This window comes from Canis aureus, chromosome 23, assembly GCF_053574225.1.
Source record: "Canis aureus isolate CA01 chromosome 23, VMU_Caureus_v.1.0, whole genome shotgun sequence".
In the NCBI taxonomy this organism is placed as follows: Eukaryota; Metazoa; Chordata; class Mammalia; order Carnivora; family Canidae; genus Canis; species Canis aureus.
In genome coordinates, this window is record NC_135633.1 from 49,860,886 (window position 1) to 49,885,888 (window position 25,003).

A 25,003-nucleotide genomic window follows, 5' to 3' on the forward strand; every position below is an offset into this window, starting at 1 on the left:
AAGTGAACCCATTTGGCGCTAGACTATGGCTTTACCACTTGCTATCTATGTGACTTGAATTTATTATCATCCTTAAACCTCAGTTTTCCCATTTATAATGTGGTTATATAATGGCATATACTTCCCAGTATTATGATGATCATGTCTGGTAAGCCTCTGTGATTACAAGTACCGATTATTAACTATATTTGTCTTTGTGGATTTTTAACAACCTAATAAGATGTTATAAAACCATTTAATAGATAGTAGGAGATTGCTACAGGAAAATATATGGAAGAATCTAATTAGAATTGAGGGAAAGAAATTGAGAAATCTATTATTGGATGGAGTGAGAAAAAAAACAGACACAGGATGAGTAAGTGGGCAGACACATAAAGATGATAAAGTGCCTTTCAAGAATGGTAGAAGCTAGAACTAAAAAAGACTAAAATTGGCCTTTCAAAAGGACTGTCGTTTTGTATGGCAGTAACTCAAGGTATGATGGAGAAGTACCTTATAAGATATGTTAAGCAGGCTAAATTTCATCACGTGAAAAATGGAAGGAAATAAGGAGAAAAGTATGATTAGATCAGTTTTGTATTTCAGAAACATCCTGACTACAACACAAATTATTATTTACGGGAAGGCAGGTTGGTGGCAATGTTTATTTATAAATGGAGTATAATTCTAAGAAGGATAATAGTACATTTTCAGTGAATATTTGGTACAGATATTCCTTTTATGATTTGACTTAAAGAAACATACGTAATTTATCCATTATTTTCTGAAGACATGAATTTTTTATAAAGTTGAACTATATGAATAGATAAAAGATTCAAAAATAATTTTCACTAAAGACTAATATAAAATTGTCCTTCGAAAATGCATTCTACCTCTCTTATTTTCATCAATGACAACCTATAAAATGGTTGGTTGTCTATAGCCTTACAAGACATTTTCCTGATGTGATAAGCAATATTTAGATCAACATATTATCACCCTAATCTTGTGCATTAGTCATTGGGAAGAAAGAGACTTAACACATAAAGACAAATCAAAAGGAAGGATGGATAAATTTGTGAAATGAATCCACTGGGACTAGTCAACCAGTCGAAATGAACATTGAGAGAAAAATAAGTCAAATCTAGCAGTTCTTTTACAATGCCCTATGCATAGTTTTATTACAAAATTTATCACCTGCTTTGTTCATCGATAGCTTACTTTTCTGAATCTTGTACTACAGAATGAGTTCCTCAACAAGAGAGTCCAAATCATTTTTTTCTGTAATTATAGAAGCTAATATAATGTCTCATACCATAATCTAAACTTGGCAGAGGTACGTTTAGAATAACAAGCGTTGAAAATTCCATAGTCTCCATAAAGCTGTTATATTATAAACTAACTGAATGTAGGAGCATGACAGGTCAACATAGTTTCATTTCTTGAACTTATGAATAATGATCTCATGTGCGAATTATTGTGCAAATATACTAGCCATTTTGATCCTTCACTCGCTTTTTCATGTGTCTAACCTTCATCTGCCCTTTAACCTCCATGTGAAGGCAGATACATATTTAACAGTTCTTTGGCACCTAGCAGAAGAGGAAATGAATAATATCTTTAAAATCTCTATCTTCAACACAAAGTTTCATTCAATATATGTTGTTACTATTATTTTTTTAATCTTTTTTTAAATTTTTATTTATTTATGATAGTCACACAGAGAGAGAGAGAGAGAGAGAGAGAGAGAGGCAGAGACACAGGCAGAGGGAGAAGCAGGCTCCATGCACCGGGAGCCTGACATGGGACTCGATCCCGGGTCTCCAGGATCGCGCCCTGGGCCAAAGGCAGGCGCCAAACCGCTGCGCCACCCAGGGATCCCTGTTGTTACTATTATTTTTCAATCATAGTGATTTACTAAAGACAGCTAAAGTCACTAATCTATTCATCAGTTCTTTTAAAATGTGAGCCTATAAATAAGGTGACCATATACTCTGGCTTAGCTGAGACTGCTTCTGTTCATTTTTATTACAGCATAATTAACAATAACTTCTCCTTTTACTCTCAAAATACCTGGGTTTGGATAATAAATTATTTGGTTAATCTACCATAGTATATGTTGTCAGAGTCTGAAATAAACAATGAGTCTGATTTACAGTGCATTCCAGATGGGTATGCACGGCAACAAGAAAACAATTTATACGTATTTCAGTTAAGGCTTATGAAATCATTTAATAGCCTATGATAATGCCAACAAATGGACAAACAAGAAAGCTCAAAATAGCAGATAGAATGATTGTAGTAATAGTGTCACATTTGTCCCATTTAATATTATCAAAACTGGGACTCTATAAATTCTTAAAAGTAATGTATTTTTATTAAAGCAAATAATTACAAGACTATTTCAGAATTTAATAATATTTATATGGAATCTAAGATATTCCTAGTGCAAGCTCAGTATAGCATATATTAAATTCTAAATTTCTCACAAAATAGAAACATTTTATTTTGATTTTGTGAAAAATAATATGTGAATAAGCAACAAGTTAACCCTCATGATAATCCACATTTTTCTGTGACATCCTCTTAGTTTTTTTTTTTTAATTGTAGTTAAATAAAGATAACATAAGATTCACCATCTTACCATTTTACCTGTTTTGTTTTGGTTTGAGAGAAGGAGAGAGAATCTTAAGCAGGTTCCATGTCCAGAGCACAGCACAAAGTGGGGCTAGATCTCACAACCCTGAGACCATGACCTGAGCCAAAATCTAAAGTCAGATGATTAACCAACCGAGTCACCCAGGCATCCCACCACTTTACTATTTTTAAAATTCAGTATCAATAAGAGTACTCTCATTGCCACACGACCATCACCATTATCCATCTCCAATTTCTTCATCTTCCCAAACTGACACCCTGTTATTTATCTTTTACAATAGGATATTTTTATTTATTATCATACTTTTTTTTAGATAAAAATGAAGTTTAAGTAAGGGGTACTCCAAATATGAAATGTTTTAATTTATGAACTCTGTGATATTGGCCTAAAGTGTCTGATAAATGTTTTGGTCTTTTATTAGCATGAGTTTTATAGATTCAAAAAATAATAATATTTCATGATTTGAAAGCCTACAATAGGTAAAATACTAAGAAATAAAGCTTAGCTGGATTAGTTCTGAGCCCTAAGAAATTTTAATCTTTAATGATTTTGTATTACACATAGATGTTCATAAGTATTTTGCGAATGCTTAAAGTGAATCTATAGTATACATTTTGATTAACAGATGAGAAGAATTTTTCAACATTAGAATTTTAAGCATTAGGTCTCTCCTCAAGGCTAAATATAATCGTTCTTACTTCTTGTGCTTATTGTTTATTTTATCCATATTGGACCCTACAACTCTTTTATTGAATTTCTTGTATTTAACTTTCTCTCAAAATAGGCATTTTATTTTTTTAAAGATTTATTTATTTATTTATTTGTTTATGATAGACATAGAGAGAGAGAGAGAGGCAGAGACACAGGCAGAGGGAGAAGCAGGCTCCATGCCGGGAGCCCAACGTGGGACTCCATCCCGGGACTCCAGGATCACGCCCCGGGCCGAAGGCCGGGGCCAAACCGCTGAGCCACCCAGGGATCCCCTCAAAATAGGCATTTTAGTATTCTAACATTAAATGAACAGTAACCATATACACTCTGCTATGATGTAATGTTTTATTATAACACTGGAAAAATCTTATCTGCTTTTTGGAATTTAAGAAATATTTTGCCTTCAGAGTGAAGGCAGTGGCTTAGCAGGATTTTAAAGCATCTTTTTTTTTTTTTTTTTTTTTTTTTCTGAGCTTTTGTCACACAAAACTTGAAGTGAATAAAGGGCTATACTTAAAATAGTTAACTCCATGCCTCATTTGAAAGACTGATGGCCCAGCATTTAGCACCAGCAGAAATCCTAGGGAAGCTATATGTGGCATATCAAATTGTGGGTATCGAAAAGCCAAGCAAGAGAAACCCAGCCTCTCAGCAGCATAAAATCTCATGGTGCTTTTCATTCTGCTGACATAGGGCACATTTCTGATCCTATGAATTATCAAGCTAAAAATCTGTAATTTTTTTTAATTTGTAAATATTAAAGAAAATACCAAGTGTATACCAATAGACAGAAAATAAAGCTTAAGATTAGAAAAATTTAAATGTCTAACTATACTTAGAATTATTTTCCCTAAATTCTTCCTTTAAATTTTCTTACAGAAAATCCATTCAATAAATATTTGAACTTGAATAAATTATTGAATTCAATAAATATTTGAATATTGAATAAATATTGAATTAATTCAATAAAAATAGTGCCTAATTTGTGGAAGCACTGTACTAAGCAAAAGAGATACAAATGTCAGACAAGATAGAATCTCTACTTTCAAGGAGAAGAATCTGGGGATAGAGATCAGACAATTGAAAAGAGGTTTATTGCAATATGTGTAAATGTGTCAAAGCAACACATTGTAACATTAAACTTACAAAATACTACATTTCTATTATATCTTATTATAAAAAAAAGATGCTTATAACATAGCTGTGAGGGCTATGTGAGGTTACGGGGACTGGACGCATTGTTCAGTCATGGCCGGTACTGAAATGTTATCCAAAAGCATGGCCTTTAAATTGACTTCTTAAAGTTCAAATTAACCAGACATGGTAGAAAAATGAAGGGCAGCCAAAAGGAAAACGATATGCAGTATACTTGGAATCAGAGATGGCTTAAAGTTTATAGTCAAATCAGCAAATAAGCCATATCAGTGTCCCTGACTAATTAAGAGAATTATATTTTAAATTTCAAGCTAACTCTGAAAAAAAATATGGCATTATAAAGTGATGACTATCTCTAAGTAAGTGTAGAAAAATGATGCCAAATTTATCAAAAAGGCTCCAAGCTCTTTTTTTTAAAGAACGATGAGTATCATATATTCATAGTACTGAAAGAGGTTACTGTGTGGGTAATAAATATTTACTGATTAAAATCTGCCTATCATTTTGGGAATAATGCTGTTTATACTTCTCTTTATAATATTTAAGGGGCTTAGTTCAAGCAGGTAAATAAAATCTTTTCTTATTTATTGCATTGGATATACAAAAGGACAAAATTATAATAATTAAGATTGTGAATGTACAATTTCTTTTTTTTCTAAAGATTTTATTTATTTATTCATTAGAGACACACAGAGAGAGAGAGAGTGAGAGGTAGAGACACAGGCAGAGGGAGAAGCAGGCTCCCTGCAGAGAGACCAATGTGGGACTCGATCCCAGATCCTGGGATCATGACCTGAGCCAGAGACAGATGCTCAACCACTGAGCTACCCAGGCACCCCGAATGTATGATTTCTTTATTAGCTTTTTCTTTGAATAGGCAAGATATCACAAAAATTAGAAAAGTTGATTAGACATACCTAGTGTTTATCATTGCCCACATATGTCTAGTGGAAAATATTACAGAACATTTTTTGCTGAATATAGAATTGCATGATATGCTTCTATGGCAAAACTTGTTTTAGGTGGAAATGTTGATGACATATTCTCTCTGGACACTGCTATCCACTCAACATTTGAAAGCAATTATCTTCTGGTACTTCCTAAATAGCTGACTGATTTCTCTAGCATAATGGATAAAACCAGACTCATTTTATCTGGAATATTCAGAAATACACACAGTTAGGTCGTCTATACCTAATTCAGTACAGACATGTACACTATGAATATTTTTAAGTGTTCTATTGTACTTTTCTCCCTACCGAGGTACTCATTGAACAAATCTAATTTTTGTTGCCTAGTTTCTAGATACATGGAAATCCTGCTACATTAACATAACTTTTCATTGGCATATGGTATTCAGCAAGTTAATAACTGTGTATTTGCAACAGCAGGAGTCTTTTCCCTCCTAATTTTGTTGGATGATATATTCCAACCAGTTAAAATAAAATTTACTACACCCTGCTGTCTTCAATGTAAACGACCCTGCAATCAATTTGGTTAATGAAATTAAAGCCATACAATATGACTAGAGAGAAGAAGGCCTTTGGTTCTCTGCTGAATTCATAATGGAAACAACTGTTACAGTCTAAATAGATCATGAGAAACAAAGCTCTTTCAAAACACTAAAAAAGATTTATTCTGTATTAATCAACAAAGTAGAAAATTCTAATTATCTTATCTAGGGAAGATTTAGAGATTGTATTTTCAACTGATGTGTTTTTAAGGTATTTTGTAATGCCTCTTGTACATTTAATTGAGCTGTGGAGTAATATCAATCATTGTTTCAGTGAAAGGATGATTCAAGAATATATGCTGACCCAACTCTCTTAAGTTTTGTTTTTGGCTATTGTGAATTAACAGACAGATGGTAATATAAATTTCATTGTATGCTTAGAGTTGGTAACAGGTATTCTAGCATTGATTATTCAGTGGAATGACCAGTTCCCTTGCAAGGTTATACACATGACTTTTGCTAACCTATTAACTGATTCCCCCTCATGGTGTTCTTTTTCATCTTTACATCAAAAGATTAAGAAAAATGACAGATGAACTCAAATGTATAAAAACTAATGCTATTTTTCAAAAATTTTAAATGCTCTCCAAATATAAACCTCCACTATGATTGAGGTTCAAACTAGTTCTCTAGTTTTAATTACCATTATTCTCTAAATTATTTCTACCTCGTATAATCAGAAATACTTTTTTCTGTTAAATATTGCCCATGCTACCCTGATGCCTTCATTCAGGTTAAAAATGCTTCTTTTGCTATATTAGGCAATAATACCTGTGCATCTTTAGGATCCATTTGATCAAGCCTTGCCTGGTAATCTCCCTTTCATGGATTAATCACCCTTCCTCTGAGTTATAAGAATTTTTGATATCTATTTGTCAGTTGGAAGTATATTAGTCAAAGCTTTTTAAGCCAAAAATGACATCCCATTCAGAAGACAACAAAGAATAGGGGGATTATTGGTCCCAATAAATGGGGAGTTCAAGGAGTGATGATAATTCTAGGTTCAATTGGATCCAAGCCCTCAAATTGTGCAAAGTCTTTTTTTTTTTTATATTTAGTTTTGCTTTATTTGAATAGGCTTGATTCAGTCACTCTGTCCAATGAGATGGCATTGATACCCACTGGTCTCTCTAAGCTTAAATTCTTTAATGCTTCCATGGTAACACATTATTATTATTATTATTATTATTATTATTATTATGTACATATAACGTATGAAATGCAAGTGTGAAACATAATGATTTGATATTTGTGTATATTTTGACATGATCACCATAGTAATTATAGTCACCTTACATGGTTATAATTACTTTTTCTTGTGATGAGGACTTTTAGGATCTATTGTATTAGTAAGCTTCAAATATGCAATACAGTATTCTTCAGTATAGTCACAATGATGCTCAGTACATCCTTATGATTTTATTTATTGTAAAATATTGGGATTGGACATTTTGATCCCTTCACCCATTTACCCATCCCCAACTCCCCAGCTCTGGCAATAACCAATCTATCTCTAAAAGAATGTATCTAAGAATGTATCTCTGTATCTAAGAGCTTGTTTTTGTTGCTGTTGTTGTTGTTGTTGTTGTTGTTTTCCTGTCTGCTGTTTAAAATATATATTAATTATATGTTTTTATATATATTATATAATTAATATATATTATATATGTTATTATTACATATAATAATGTATATAATTAATATATATATATATACCACAATTAAGTGAGATCATACAGTATTTGTCTTTCTCTATTGGACTTATTTCACTTGGCATAATGTCCTCAAGGTCCATCTATGTTGTCACAAATTGTAAGATTCTTTTTCATGGCTAAATAGTATACCTCTGTGTGTGTGTGTGTGTGTGAGAGAGAGAGAGAGAGAGAGAGAGAGACAGGAGAGAGAGAGGCTTTTTTATCCATTTATTTATTGATGTACAATAGGGTTGTTTCCATATTTCCATGTCTTGGCTATTGCAAATAGTGCTGCAATGAACATGGGGGTGCATATATCTTTCAAATTACTATTTTTGCTTTCTTCAGATAAACACTAGAAGTGGAATTGCTTGATAATACAGGAGTTGTATTTTTAGGTTTTTGAGGAACTTCTATACTGCTTTCTATAGTGGTGGCACCAATTTACATTCCCACCACCAATCCACATTCTCATTAACACTTATTATTTCTTATCTTTTTAAATAATAGCCATTCTAACAATCATGAGGTTATATCAAATTGCAGTTAGGATTTGCATTTTCCTGATAATTACTGATGCTGAGTATCTTTTCATGGACCTATTGGTCACTGTACATCTTCTTTGGAAGAATGTCTATTCAGATCCTTTGCTCATTTTTTGATCAGGTTGTTTGTTTGCTATTGAGTTATATGAGTTCTTTACATATTTTGGAATCACTTCCTAATTTTAGAATAGTTTCATTGTCCTACAAGAAATCCCGTATCTTATTCTTTCTTTGGATATTGGGCCCTTTTTGGATATATCATTTGCAAATACTTTCTCCCAATTGGTAGGTTATCTATTCACTTTATTGATATTTCTTTGGCTGTGAAGAAGCTTTTTAGTTTGATGTACAGTAGAATGTTTATTTTTGCTTTTTCTGCCTTTGTTTTATGGAATCAAATGCACACAATTATCACCAATACTGATGATATATTTTCTTCTAATTTTGTGGCTTTAGGTGTTATATTCAAGTCTTTAATCTGCTCTGAGTTTATTTTTCTGTATAATATACAATAGTGGTCTGATTTCATTTTTTGCATGTGGCTGTCAAGTATTCCCACCACCATTTACTGAAGATACTGACATTTTCCCATTGTATATCCTTGGATCTTTCATTAGAAATTAATTGAGTAATAAATAAATACATCAGTATATTTCTGGGCTCTCTATTCTGTTCCATTGACCTATGTGTCTGTTTTTATTACTATAGCTTTGTAATACAGTTTGAAATCAGGGTGTGTTATCTCCAGTTCTGTCCTTCTGTTTGTAGGAGATAGCATTATTTTTTTTTTAAATAATCATTCTAACACTGTTTCCAACAAAATTCATAATAACATCTGCTTATTTTGAGTTATTTCTCTCACCAGATGAGTCATGGTGAATAAGACATTGAAGGACCCTGTCCTTACCCACTGACGTACAAACATCATATGGATTGAGAAAAGGGAGACTGAATTACATAAAAGAAATCCTGACTACTTTTACCAAATGGGGCGATGGAGAGATGAGATGTTTGGCTGAGAAAGTAAAAAGATAAAAACTTTGATTTATAAACTGAGGTTGAGATATATATTTTATTAATTGGGTAGCCATCAAAAGCTTAATTTCCAACAAAGGTCTATTTATATAACTAGAGTTCTTTTTTAAAAATAGGTTTGAATGAAGGTTAATAACTCAAAGAATGAATACGAGTATTAACTCAAACCTACAAATTAAGAGTGAGAATTTCATATTCTGTCTTCAATTTTTCAACTTAATAATCAAAAGATAAACATGTATCTCGATATAACAACTAAATTCAGAACTAAAGAAAAGTCAAAGGAGAAATTTTATGGTAACCTTCTGAACTCTCATTTCATATTGAAAGATTTATTAAGCATGTCTTTGCTATGTTTTATTTTTTTAATATTTTAAAATATTTTATTTATTTATTCATGAGAGACCGAGAGAGAGAGAGAGAGAGAGAGAGAGAGGCAGAAACATAGGCAGAGGGAGAAGCAGGCTCCATGCAGGAAGCCTGATGTGGGACTCAATTTGGGTCTCTAGGATCAGGCCGTGGGCTGAAGGTGGCGCTAAACCACTGAGCCCCCAGGCTGCCCTTTCTGTTTTCTTTGTCGTAGTGTAATGAACATATTATGTCTTGTTTACTTGATAAAACAAGAGGCTTACTGATGGCAGAACCTATTTCCTTGTGCTGCTCTGTGTAATTGTTGTCTAGCCCAAATCCCTACTATAGTATTTGCTTTAAAATAATTGTTTTGATCCTTACAAAGGTAAAACTTTTAAATGAATGTCCCTTTTAAAATATTATTCTATTTACTTTGACCTTAAAGTTTGTCTGCCTAACATTTGATCAGTATTTTCTTTACAAGCTTTTCCCCAATGGACTAAGTAGTCCCTTATAATTTGACTTATAATTTGTAAATTGCATTTGCTTTTTCAGCTCACTTCAGATAATCTATATGAGTTTCTACGTGAACATTAATTCTTCTTGTCAGATGATAAATTATTATTTTTATCTGCTAGTATTCGGTAAGAATTGTTTGATATTTCACATCTCTTTACACATTTTGAACTTCATGTACACTTTCTGCAAAATTACTTTTAAAAATATAGTGTACTATCATTTACAAAATTCCGTCAAGTAAAGCTCATATATGAGGCAGTGAATTCTGAAGGTGATAATGTAGGGATCTGGGTTGGGGGGACAAATAAGTCTTTGATTATACATTGCTAGAACAGAGTTTTGTTTAGTCAATGTAGTCTAAAAGATATTACATAAAGTTATAAATCAATATATTTAGTTATGTTTTCTTATTTTTAATAAATACTCCAATACTCTTTATGTGTGGAAAAGCATAAGATGATATCCATTTCTGAGAAGAATTTCCTATAGGCAGCAGAATTATTAGGCTATTGGACTAATGTAATCCTGATAGTGATATTTTGTCCCATGCACACAAATTTCATCTTTATGCAAAGATAGCCATTATTTCTGCAAACACAGCCCACCAGTTTCAGGAGGGAAAACATGGGGATAGTTTAGAAACAAGTCACCACTAAAAGAGAAATGTTGAAAACCTGCTGGTATTGAGAGCAAAGTGTCATTTATTTTCATTTGATAAGATCACTGTGCTATTTTAGTTATCTGAGAGTTTTTTGTCTATCATTTAAAAATCGCCATTTTATTTTCACTACCATCTATCCAATGTCTTATACATAGTAGGAAAATTGAAAAATTTTCCAGAATTGATGAAAGATACATATTTATTAAACCATCACAAGGGAAAGGACTCCTGAGTACCTTTGTCCTTTATACTCATCTGCTACTGAATTCCCTAGTGATCTGATGTTTATTCAAAATCCATTTCATATTTGACTTCCTTATTGAATGATCAGGATTTACATAATGGAAGACAGCAGGTGGATGCCACAATTGAATTAAGTGCAACAGTACTTTTATTCCTCTTATAGCAAATAAGGCTCAAAGCAAGTGTGTTTCAGGGAAATAATATTCTTTGGACAATCATAGAGTCTTTGGAGATTAAATAGAACCGAAACTTTACCAGTAGCATGATACTTTCTTCTCCAGTAGAGAATCTATCAATACTACTTCTTTCCTACCATATTTGGATTACCCTTTATTTGTTCTTATTCTGTGAGATTCAATATAAAGGAAATGACAATTGGCCCTAATGTAAAGATTACACTAAATTATTTCTTAATTCATTGCCAAAATAAATTAAGAATATGCACATATTTCACATATTCACTGAGAATTATGTTCATATCCCCTGGAATTAATATCTATTGATAACAAATTACTATAGAATTACATTATTAAATCTTATAAAGACTTCCCACTCTACATGCATCCCATGGCTTTCCTTCAGGTGAGGTAATAAAACTGTTGACTCCTTTCATGATAACATATATTCAGTTCAAAATATATTTACTGAGAAGTTGTTCCATACAAAACTCTTTCTTAGGGGTCATGGTGAGGTAGGAAGGGTAAAGATGGATAATACATGCTATTTTCATCAAATATCATATGAACTGATGATGGGGTAAGCTATAGATCCAAATAAACCTAATCAAATTCAGAATTAATGAGCACACTCCAAACCCAAAAGGGAATAAGAGGGTGGGGACAGGAAAAGGTAGACTTCATAGAATTTTGAGGGAGGGTGGGAAGGAAGTATAGAAAGTTATTGTGTGGAATGCAGAATGAGGCAAAGAGATGTAGAAGTTGCAAGCAGAGAAAGCTCTGTGAGCAAAGACATGGGTACAGAGCAGGACTGAGGTTAGCTTTATGCATAGGATTAATTAATTCAACCTACAAGAAAGATAATTTTTGTGTAGATTAATGGGAACCAATAATGTAAAAGTCAGTTGGTTACGTTATGCAATGTCTCAGACCTGGTGAGTAGTTTATAAGGAATTCATAGGGACTTGACAACTATTGAATGTTTTTAACTGCAGAGAATTGCAAAATTAGAACAACACTCTTGAAAGACTATTTTAGCAGAAGTATTAAGAATATTTATAGGATTTGCCTTATTCATTATGTTTCATGCAGCTGAGATGCCTCTTCTTTCCATCTTTGTGTCTTCAAATCTTGTCCTTCAAGTTCATCACAAATGCCATCTCCTTTAAGAAGCCTTCCCTCACTCTTCTGCCTTAGTAATCACTTCTAGCAATTGCAATGCTGATATTCTTCTTTTTTTTTTGTATGCTATGCTATTTTTAGTACAAAAAAAGCATTTTGTGATAGGGGTAAAATATGCATATAATCTAAAATCTGGAATAGTCACATCTTTATGATAGACATAGAATGAGAGAGAGAGAGAGAGAGAGAGAGAGAGAGAGGCAGAGACATAGGCAGAGGGAGAAGCAGGCTCCATGCACCGGGAGCCCGACGTGGGATTCGATCCCGGGTCTCCAGGATCGCGCCCTGGGCCAAAGGCAGGCGCTGAACCGCTGAGCCACCCAGGGATCCCCTGGAATAGTCACATCTTAATAGACAACTAGAAAGTACTATGGTGTATTACAATTTTAAATTGAGAGAATGTACACTTATTTAGAAAGCTTAATTTCACAGAGCTCAGGAGAATGAAAAAAATGATTATCAATAAAGCATTATTTCTGTCCTACATTTTATATGGTCAACTCAGCCTCATCATAGTATTTCACAGTCTCCTTAGCATTGCCAAGAATAACACTGGAAGGACTTTTACTAGAATCTCTTATCCTCAAGTAGTTCCTGGGTAGAATCTGCAAAGTGAAAACACTTATTCAAGATTTGGAAGGCAAAGGAGGAGGGGCCAGTTGTAGGCAGATTTATTGGTATAAAACCATCTCATCAGAGCCTTTTACTTCTGTATTGCAGACAGCAAAAATATCACTATCTTTGAGATTGCTGAGATTTTGCACAGATCCCAAGAATTACCCCAACCTGGCAGCTATGTTCCTGTTCTTATTTCCCTAGCCATTTGAACATTTAAAAATCCTTGTATCTCCCTATTTTAAACATTTCCAACTTGGACTATATAGAGTAGCTTTTATTTTTATTTTGATGAAGACATGATTGATATAGCTTCTGTTGCAAGACTAATTCCTATCCTAAAGATTTAGCTTTGGGGTTGGTGAAGAAGGGGGGTGCAGAAAGAGTGACAGTGACCCTCCTGGAAAGGGCATGGAAGCTCTGTGCTCCTTCCCAAATACCTTACCCTGCATATCTCTTCCATCTGAATGTTCACATGTATCCTTTTAAAATAAGTTGGTAAACATGACCCTACAAGGGGCAGAGATGCTTTCAGGAACCAAACTTTCAAGGAGACTAACCACAAATGGGAAAGGCACTACAAGCATGGAGAAGGGAGAGGAGAAGACCCCACACCAAGAACCCTAGATATGGAACACCTAAACTTGGAAGACAAGTCCCCTTATTTGGCTTTGAAAACCAGTGGTGCTTAGCTTCATGATTTTATAACCAGTGGGATTTAACTCTGGGTATTTTAAAAATCACCAAGCTCAGAAGGCTTGACTTTGGAAAGGCTGGAGGGCAATAGGAACCTGAGCTCCTATGTTTAAAGACAATAGCATAATAAACAACCATGCCAAGATACAGCATAGACGCACCAGTGAAATCACCTGGGGTATATGTGAAGGAGATTTGTTTTTAATCTCAGAACATGTGCTGGAGGGGCAGGAATCTTAAGGAGACTTCTCCAAGAACAAGAGGTGGCATGCACTATTCCCATCTCCCTACCAGCCTATAGAGCTGGACTCTTGCAGGAAATAGAACAAACACTCTCCACCAACCTTGCTAACATTGTATGCCTTGCCTCCACATTATTCTGTGGATTCATACCACCCAACCTGCTCCATTCAAGCAGAAATCCATCCAAAGAGGATCCTGCCACATCTCATCTTGCAAGCACCTTCTGCAGGGATCAGCATCACTCCAAAGTGGCTCTTGCCATGGGGAAAGGGGAAGATAACTACATACATCAGTACACTCCCAGTCCCAGCAGCAGGCATTAGCCCTTACTGCCAGCCCTACCCACCAACAAAAGCCTCTCAGGGGACAAGGTAGTGAGAGCATCCTGCAGATCAATACTACTAAACCCCAACAGATAGACTGGGGGCAGGCATCTGACATGACTGCAGACATCATGCAACTATAAGTCCATAGCAGCTCCAGACCGGCCTTTTAACAGCAGAGAGACAAAACCGTGCTCACAACAGGCAAAGTGGGTCATTGCACCTGACTGGACTGAAGGTAAACAAAACTTAGCCATAACAGTAAAGCACACACAATCCACATAGGAGACACCCTTGAAGCACCTGGTTCTGGTTAACAGGGAATATTGTGCTATAAGGCACCACAGGACCTCTTCTCATAAGACAATATTTTCATGAATAGGAGATGTAACTGACTTTCCTAATAAATAAAGACAAACACAGAGAGCTAGACAAAGTGAGGAGACAGTGGAGTACATCTCAAATTAAGGAACAGGATAAAATCACAGCAAAAAAAAATCTAAATGAAATGGGGACAAGCAATATGTTTGATAAATAATTCAAAATAATGGCCATAAGGATACTTACTGGACTTGAGTGGAGGATTTCAGTGAGACCTTCAACAAAGACATTATAGCAAATTATTATTATTATTTAGCAAATATATTGCTATATTATAGCAAATATAAAAACCAATCAGAGATGAAGGCTTCAATAACTAAAATTTAAAATACCCTGGAGGTAAACAATAATAGATTACAGGAAATGAAGCAATGAATCAGTGAACTGGAAGCCACCATATGAAATGTAAAGCAACCATACTGAACAACAAAAGAATAATAAAAAGGAGAATATGTTAAGAGAACTTAGCAACATCATCAAGTGTAGTAGAATTTATAATATAGAGATCTCAGAAAGAAAAAGGAACAGAAACTATATTTGAAGAAATAATAGCTGAAAACTTTCCTAACTGGGGAAGAAAACAGACATCCAGACCCAGAAGACACAGATTCCCCAACGCAATCAACCCAAGAAAGTTCACACCAAGACACATTGTAATTAAAATGGCAAAAAATAGTGATATAGAGAGAATTTTCAAAGCAGCAAGAGAAAAGAAAACAGTTACATACAAAAGAAACTCCATAGGCTATCAGCTGTTTTTTTTTCAGCAAAACCTTTGCAGGCCAGAGAATGCCATGAAGTTCATCATCACTAAGTCAGGCTCACAAGAAACATTAAAGGGAATTCTTTGAGTGAAAAAAAAAATTCATAATCAAGAGTAATAAAATTATGAAAGGAAAACATATACATGCATATGATATTATATATGAGCCTAATGGTAACCACAAATAAAAAGCCTGTAATATATATGCAAAACACAAAGAGAAAACAATCAAACATATCACTAAAGAATGCCATCAAACTATAAGAGAAGAGAGCAAGAGAAGGAACAGAGATGTATAAAAACAACCATGAAACAAGTAGCAAAATGACAATGACAACATACTTATCAATAATTACTTTAAATGTAAATAGACTAAATGATCCAATCAAAAGATATAGTGTGACTAAATGGATAAAAAAAGCCAGACCCATCCATATGTTGCCTATAATAGATTCACTTAGACCTAAAGACATCTGCAGATTGTAAGTGAAGATATGGAAAAACTTACCATGGAAAGGGAAGAAAAAAAAAAAAAAAAAGCTGGGGTAGCAACACTTATAATTGAAAAAACAGACTAAAACAAACACTGTAACATGATACAAGAAACAGTATAACGATAATGGAACCAATTTAACAAGAGGATATAACAATTGTAGATATTTATGCACCTAACATGGGAGCGCCTGATTATATAAAGCAATTATTAAGAGACATAAAGGAAGCAACTGACAATTATACAATAAGAGTAGGGGACTTCAACACCTCACTTACATCACTGGATACATCATTCAGAAGAAAATCAACAAGGAAACAGTGACTTTGAATGACATACTGAGCCAGATGGATTTAACATATATTCAGAACATTCCACCCTAAAACAGCAGAATGCTCATTGTTTTCAGGAGAACATAGAACATTCTCCAGAATGGATCATATGTTAGGCCACAAAACAAGTCTCAAGAAATTAAAAAGATTGAAATCATATCATGCATCTTTACCAACAACAGCACTATGAAAATAGAAATCAACCACAAGAAAAAAATCAGGAAAGAACATGAATATGTGGAGGTTAAATAACATGATGTTAAGCAATAAATGAGTCCAGAGGAAATCAAAAGGAAATTTAAAAAATGGAGATTAAGTGAAAATGAAAACGCGATAGTCCAAAAATCTTTAGGATACAGCAAAAGTTGTTATAAAAGAGAATTTTATAGCACTATGACCCTTCTTTACAAAGCAAAAAAAATATCAAATAAACAACCTAAACTTACACCAAAGAATCTAGAAAAAGAAAAACAAAGTCCAAAGCCAGCAGAAGGAAGGAACTAATAAAGTTTAGAGCAAAGATAAATGAAATAAAGACTAAAAAACAATAGAATAGATCAATGAAACCAGAAGCTAGTTCTCTGAAAAGATCAACAAAATTGATAAATCTTTAGCCAGACTCACCAATTGAAGTGAGAGAACTTACCAAAAAACAAAAACAAAACAAAATTTACTTAACAAGTAGAATATAATGATAGTAGTACTAAATTTCATTAAGGCTACAAAATGGAAAAAAAATATGCTTTTGTAAAGTGAGGAAGAAACAAAACAAAACTCTGCATTCAAAAAATAAATTGCAGTTCTGTTAAAACTTAAAAGTATTTTTAAAAAGCACTTCAAAATTACCAAGATATAGGGTTAATTGAAAATAGAGTCAGAAAAAAACAGAGTTAGAAAGAAGGCTTAGAGTAGGGGTGATTTTTTTTATAAAAATATACTCAGAAATTTTAAAAATGACAATATTGACAGATAGTATTTTTGAAAATGTATTTTTATTATTTTTAAAGAATAACTATTATTTGTTTTTTAAATATAATGATTAAATTTTCTTATTTTTGAACAATTTATATTAATTTTCATTAGCATTGGAATGATAATATATGTTTAAACTTTATGTTTTCATAAAGGTATACTTCCCTTAATTTTTTATAATGCATTTATACATTTTATACTTTAAATATATTAAGTGATCAGTTTTACTGATTTTTTTTTAAATTTTAAAGCTTATATCCCTGCTCTTATAAATAAGGTCTTTAGTAGCAATATCTTAGTTTGAGTTTTTCCAAAAGAAGATTCTGAAGAAAAAATAGTTTAAATGATTTAGATAATTTATAGGAAGTTCAGAAATGAGAGGTGCCTGGATGGCTCAGTTGGTTAAGTGTGTGACTCTTTTTTTTTTTTTTTTTTAATGTTTTTTTAAGTGTGTGACTCTCGATTTCAGTTCAAGTCATGATCTCAAGGTCATGAGATAGAGCTCCACATCAGGCTCTGCAATGATCGTGGATCCTGCTTAATATTCTCTCTCTCCCTCTGCCACTCCCCTTTGCAACTCCCTCTCTCCCACACACATGCTCTCCCATTCTCTGAAAAAAAAAAAGAAGAAGAAGAATGGAGTGGTTACTCACTAACCGCCATCAGTCACTAACCTTAGCTAAGGTTACATTAATTACAACACACTTCCCTAGAACACATTTGGACACCAGCAAAATTCCTCATGCACTTGGCCTTTGGTGTCTCAGACCACTAGACCCTGTAACAATAAGGACCAAGGGGATATAGAGCACTGACAAATCTGATACAGCAGGATGAACCTTGTATTTCCTCAGGATTCCCTACATCACCCACACTATTTCCCTGTTTTCAGGTTTGCTGACCATTCAATGAAATATAGTCCTATGTCAATGGGTCACCTTGGCTTCTAGATTAGAGAAGCACATTCAGCTGCAAATTGTAGACATTTCGATCTTATTTGTATTGGATTGAGTTAAAGGAACACATTTGGTAGAATGAACTCTGGATTTGATCAGGCAAAAGTCATAATCCTTTCATTGCTTACACTGTTGCAGCCATAGAAGTTGCAATCAGAGTATTTCTTTCAGTGTTGACTCGATTCAAATTGCAGGCAAATTAAGGCCTAATCATTCATCTATAATTTTATCAACATCATTATCATTTACAGTGTAACCTAAAAAAATAGCATTAATATTTTCATGGTAAACATTTGACCTGTCTAGAACTCTCGTTACCTCTGCATTATATATTACTTCTTTAACTATTTTTAAAAGACAACACTGTTTGGAATGAAAAGCAACTTTAGATTGAAGCACTACACATTTAATGAAAACAAAGTCCATTTCTGGAACATAGAAAATTATGCTACCATTTTAAAGTAAAGCAGCTACTATTTTAAAGTATCTTAAGATATATGTGCATGATTCAAATCCACCAATAGTTTGTAATAATATTAAAGTGGTCTTCAGGTTGGTGACAATACATAACATACCAAATATAAATGTTAGTAATTTAACCACAATGGAAATAGGATATCTGCATAAACATTTGAATTGTATCTATCTACACACATTTCTATAGGCCCGGAAACAGAATAACTACATGCTTTATACATATGCACACATATATATGGAGAAAGCAAGCGAGAACATCTACACCCATTATATATATATCTTCTCAGCAATAATTCTTATAGGTAAGAAAATATTTAGCTAACAAAAGACATAGAAAAAGGTTAAAGTACATTGAAATCAATTACTTTTGTTTCATTTTTTCTGCTTTCTCAATGAAATGGAATTGCATCTGTATAATAGCCTACCCTTGTACTTTTAAATCAGAGATATTTACAAAAGCTCAAACAAATAAAAGCTGGACCAGTTAATTTGAAGACAATTTACTATTAAGATAATTGAGCTAGTGGCACTTGCCTGTGACAGCATTATTGGAAAAATTCCTATGGACTCAGCACATATTCATAAGCACAAATTGAATACTAAAACAAACAAAAAGTAAGCTTCTTAAAAATTATTCACTACTCCTGAAATTTGGCTTATGAAATACTCACAAATTGAATAATAAATATGTTAGGATGGTGCCAGAAAAGTACAGGCTTACTAATGAAAGAAATACAGTCTATTACTGTTAGGAGAGTAAATGTCTCACATGGTAATCTACTTTTATTTTTTTGACCATAGATCCATAGGGAATAGTAGTTAAAAAACATAATACAAGAGATCGAATTTATGTAAGCATCTAGATTATTGCTTTGCTTGGGGAACTTAAGACATACAAAATTTAAAATAATGATATCTTATTAGCACATGGAATAACATTTTTCCTGTAGTTTCTATTTGGACTAGAGTCCTAAAGCCAAAAATGTAATAACAACGTTCCTCTAAAGTCTACAAAAGTATCAATTTTTCTAAAGGAATTCACTCTTTGAGGGAAGATATTTCCCTAGGACCTATTATGAATAGGACCCAAATCCTATTACCTTAACATTATTTCAACATCCTTCTCCCCAGCCTATATGGTAAATATTAATATACCAATATAATTAGCTGAGAGAGGAATCATCAGGGGTACAGGATTTATGGGAAAAGTATATTCAAATAAAGTAAGGGTAGTCTCACTAAAAGCATCACTTATAATTATTTTTTGTCATGTCTGCAAGAAGGAAAGATTGCAGCTCATTCTCCTTGTTGTATCTGTAAGTCTGCATGCAACCAATTTGCTTATTATTTCTGCAAATATATTTAAGTATGATTATCAGAGAAATAAAAAGAAGTGACAGAGTGGAGAGAATGGTCTATAAGGAGACAACATATACTCTCATTTTAGGTAAGACAAGTGAATATCTGAAAGGGAGCTACTGTTCAGGCTACTATCCAGAAAACTATATTTGGGTACACAACCCACTGGCAAGATTCTATGTAGTGACTTCTAAGGGCTGGATATGAAAGGAGAAAAGTCATAAGAGCAGTCTAGCAGTCTAGGCAGTCAAAGGTTGACTTCCCATTTCAAGGAACTGGATATTTGGGAAACTTCCATAAATCTATCTGAGGAAAACTCATGTGGATCTCATAAGATATACAGACATTCTGCTTGGCTTTGGAAGACATCAACAGTTAGAGAGGGCTATATTAGCACCAATCATTTAAAAACCAGTTATCATTTTTCCTTCTACTTCTTCCCTGCATCCTCCCAGAGAATTTGAGCCTTGAAGAAATAGGTAGAGGGGGACTAAAAGAGGAAAAATCCCCCCAGTTCTTGGGTCTCAGGCGAAGGCTTACCTGACTCTGGCTATTAGAAGATGGCCGTGACACTGGAAATGGGATTGAAGTTTACACTTAACCATACTTCCTAGACTTGGAACTATTCAGGAATCCCAATATGTGAAAGAACATGTGAGAGAGATAGCTTAGGAGAAAGTAGCAATTAGAATAAATCAATGAATGAATAAATGACAAAAAATTACATTTTGTACCCCAATAAGTTCAGAATATTCAGTGAACTGATTGTAGTCCATAATCAAATTTAAAAATATTTGTCACCTAGCTAAAATACACCTCTAACAGTTTCAGAACAATAAAATCTAGCAAAGCACTATTTCACTGGTTCAGAAGAAACAGCTCAAACCTCTCAGATCCCGAGAAGACCCCACTGAGGCGTCATTCACTCTCTCTAACAGCCTTTTCTTCTAAACTGTGGTATGTGCCTCTTCTACCATTGCTACCATTGCTAAAATCATTCAGCTCCTTTTGCTGTCCACAGAAATGGCCTCTTCCTCCTCTGATACTGTGAGTCACTGACCCGAAGTGGTGGATAATAGTTTCCACTTATGTTGTGGGTCCCTAGGTGCAGCTCTGTCAATGATGAGGTGCTCAGAGGATGCCTGGGTGGCTCAGCAGTGTGTCTGCCTTCAGCTCAGGGTGTGATCGAGGAGTCCAGGAATCCAGTCCCACACCCGGCTCCCCGCAGGGACCCTGCTTCTCCCTCTGCCTGTGTCTCTGCCTCTCTGTGTGTGTGTCTCTCATGAATAAATAAAATCTTTAAAAAAAAAAAAAAAGATCAGATGCTCATGATGTCTCTAGTGACAAAGCATTTTCATCTGATTTATTTTTTCAATCCATCTCTTCCAGTGATATAAGGTCCTTATTAGTGCCATGTCTTGTTCTGAGTATATGATGTATGTAAGCTTCCCCTGTGAAATGCACATATTTGTTTATTTCATCTTCACAACAGCTCTTAGTGGTAGGTATTCATTATCCCCATCTTCTGAGGAAAAAAAGGACACACAGAAAGGATAACCAACTTTCTGCAGGTTATGCATCTACTAAGTAGCAGAACTGAAATTTAATCCTAGATAGATCCCCTACTAAAAGTTCTTAGTACTAAGCCAGAAAATGTCAGTCTTACCATTACTACACTTAAATTTGCTCTTTAATTTGGTCTGCAGACCAAGTTAGGTACCATTTATTTTTTTGGACAAATTATTTCTTCATAATTCAAGATAATTTGTGGCCTTTATGGTGTCTTATCTTCAACTATCCTCTATATATAAAAATAGTTTTAATTACTGTTTTTTTTTAAAGAAATAGATCCCTGGGCAGTTGGCTTCTCTTGAAGAGTAGAAAGCCCCCTAAGTTGATTTTTTGCAAAAAATTCTTTAAGCTTTAGAAAGCGAAGAGTTTTGGGGGAACTATTGCAGGGTGTGAGAGAATCATTTAGAGTAATGTTTGGGAGATGAAAAAATAGTTTTAGGGCCTTTAGGCTGGGCATTCTGTATGTACTTACCCTCAGATGGGTTCCTAAAACACTCTAAGAGTCAAAAGAATTCCAATTCCTCTTTTTCTCCCTGCATGACATTTTCCTGACTGTGATATTGTGATGAGACTGGATCATGAGGGGCTGATTTTATGCAAATTACACCAATAGTTAATATCTGCTATTTAGATTATTAAACTTCTTAACGGGTTGACCATTGGCTGACTAGACTGAAATGTCATCCTTTGCATAGTGGTTTCACTCTATGTTTACATAACATGTGGAGGGGTAATAGTAGATATCATAAGATTGTTATTAAGTTGAATAGTTTGTAAAAGCAGAGATTTGCAATCTTTCAGACTAGTAGAACCCTTTGTAGTGTACTTCTTTCTCCTTAAAGCTGTGTTCAGCAGATTAAGTCAATTGGGCATTTTGAATATCTGAGTCTTACTAAAGCAAGGTTTTGAAGTGCATATTTTCATTTCTTATCAATACCTAAGCTCATGTTTTAAAATAAAGAAAAGAAAGCCTAGAGTTTATTTTATTTTATATTTATTTTATCTGCACACCCAAGGGGACAGAGAAAACAGAGAAAGGGAGTACTTGATGTATCAAGTCATTATTCCACTGAGCAAGAAGTAAGGATTTCTAATTTTCTATGAGAAATTTAAAATAGGCAATTTGTTTGGTTAAGAGGATATTATATTTTTTAAATCCTTAACTTTGTTGTTTTAAAAAGGTGAAGAGGAAAAAAAAAATACAAGCTGGAAGTCTTTAGCTCTGTTACCTGATCACCAATTGCAAATAAAATAAAGGCAAAGACCACTGCCCCCGATCCAGACAGGTGCTGATCCTAACCTGGGGAAAATGACTTATACCAAGGACATGATTTTCACTTACTAATACCTCCCTTGCTCTTAGCAAATTTGCCTGGTCCTTTCATCTGTTTTAGGAGGAGTGCAGCCTCATCACATTAAACTGTGATGTGTTCACAACTGCCTTGCAATGCAGCCTGGGGGACGTGGCTCCTCTTTGGGTGTGTGCCTACTCAGCATTCAAGACACTGGAGACAAACTGGTTTCTGAGGCCTCCTTGCTTGGGAGCCCTGAAGGAAATCCACTGCAGTATCTTTTCCCATAGTTTAGAGAAATAAACTTCAGTACAAAGCTGGGGCGGGGGGGGTGGGGGGGAGAAAGGGCAGAGACAGTTGAGCATTTATGGGATCTGAAACACCTACAGCATGTTGGCCCTTAAAATAGGTTCAATTGCATTGATTGTTGACTTGGTCAATGAGGATATAAGTGTTTCTGGTTTCTCTGGGCAATTTGCTTAAGAACACATACTGCTCAGATATAGACATTTCTTAGCAGACTTTTGTAAGATATAAAAATTACAAAAATTAAAATCCATAAAAGTTTGAATTAACTTAAAATAAATGGAAATAATTGAAAAATTAGTAGTTTAATAAATAAGCTAATTTTGTGTTAAGAGAGTTATCTGAACTCTGCCATTATCAATATTGGCTCAGACTTCTCTTTTTACCCACTATTTATACATAAAACTACTGTGAAGCTGGTTACCAGGTATCATGATTTTAAAATGTTAATTTAATAACATATAGTTGGTTCTTTATAATAATATTAGAGACATTTAGTGATTGTGACAAAATTTGAAAAAATATTAAAGAAGTATAAAGAATGTATTAGCCATTAAGTATCAAGATATGGATAGAACTTCATATAAACATGCCCAGATTACATTTTAAGCAATTATATTTTCTAGTTGTAAACATTAAATATAATGAGTCAAACATTATTGTGTCCAGATTGTTGAGACAATCTTTCGAGTTATTCATGCATGTTTTATTATACAAAAACACATACATGTATAGATGTAATGAAATATCCATATATATATATGCATGTACATGTTATGATTCTTATTATGGGGTATATTAGTTTACAGAAAAATACAAATATAATGTATTAGAGTCAATTTTTTCCTACTTATAGTGAGAAATATCCATAGGACGAATACCTGTTAAAAATTTAAAAACTAAAACAACATAAATTTCACAAAATAAAATGCTAAACACATAATCAGAGAGATAAAGAAAAATATAAATTCACAACTAGACTATATTGAGGAGATTCTTCAAGAATTCTGAATATTTGCTGTATTTCCTTATTAATATATTTGCTTTATCCAAATGTTTTACCTGTCTGAACCTCAGGATTTTTGTCCACAAAGTAAAAATGGAAGATAGAACTAAATTTCTTTAAGCTCAAAATTTCTATTATTAATAATTTTTTAAAGATTTTATTTATTTATTCATGAGAGACACAGAGAGAGAGAGAGAGGTAGAGACACAGGCAGAGGGAGAAGCAGGCTCCATGCAGGGAGCCCAATGTGGGACTCCATCCCACATTCTGGCATTATGCCCTGAGCCCAGGCGCTCAGCCACTGAGCCACCCAGGCATCCCTCTATTATTAATAATTTAAAAAACTGTCTACTCACTAAAAGTACTGAAAGGTAGTATTTCTTGATATGTATTTTACTTACTTTTGGCTAACAGAATAAGACTTAATTAATGTACATTAATAAGGGTAAGCTAAGTATTTCATCTTATTGGAGAATATGTATTTTCAAAGACAATATTTTGTTCATCAATATGACTTTTGCTAGAGAAACTGAATGGACAAAATTCAAGAAATCTTATTTCTAAAAAAAAAAAAAAAAAGAAATCTTATTTCTAACCCCAATCCTTCCATTGTCTATATTTAGTATCTTATAAGTCTTCATGTTTAAAATGAGAAGCTTCCAGGAATTCTCATAACACTACCCAATGTCTTATTCTGTGGGTTCACTGAGTTATTAAAAAATCAAATACATGTAACTGTTAAAATTGCTCCCTTATCAAATCTCCATTAACAATATTTATGAGCAAATTTTAAG

At 33.7% G+C, this 25,003-nt stretch overlaps 1 protein-coding gene and 1 long non-coding RNA gene across 11 annotated transcripts in view; one reads left to right on the forward strand and one right to left on the reverse strand.

The window, feature by feature from the left end:
- The window catches only part of LOC144295119 (uncharacterized), a 75,024-nt gene extending 58,688 nt beyond the window's left edge, over positions 1 to 16,336 (reverse strand). For 5 of the 7 annotated variants that reach the window (XR_013362537.1, XR_013362539.1, XR_013362538.1 and 2 more), the window contains exon 1: positions 16,216 to 16,333. This is a non-coding gene — a long non-coding RNA (uncharacterized LOC144295119). Of the gene's footprint in view, positions 1 to 14,867; positions 14,897 to 16,215 lie in introns of all 7 variants that reach the window. The other 2 variants (XR_013362536.1, XR_013362542.1) reach the window with 2 other exon arrangements.
- CNTN5 (contactin 5) overlaps positions 1 to 25,003 on the forward strand; it is a 1,290,695-nt gene that overhangs the window by 615,225 nt on the left and 650,467 nt on the right. The gene's annotated exons all lie outside the window — the stretch shown is intronic.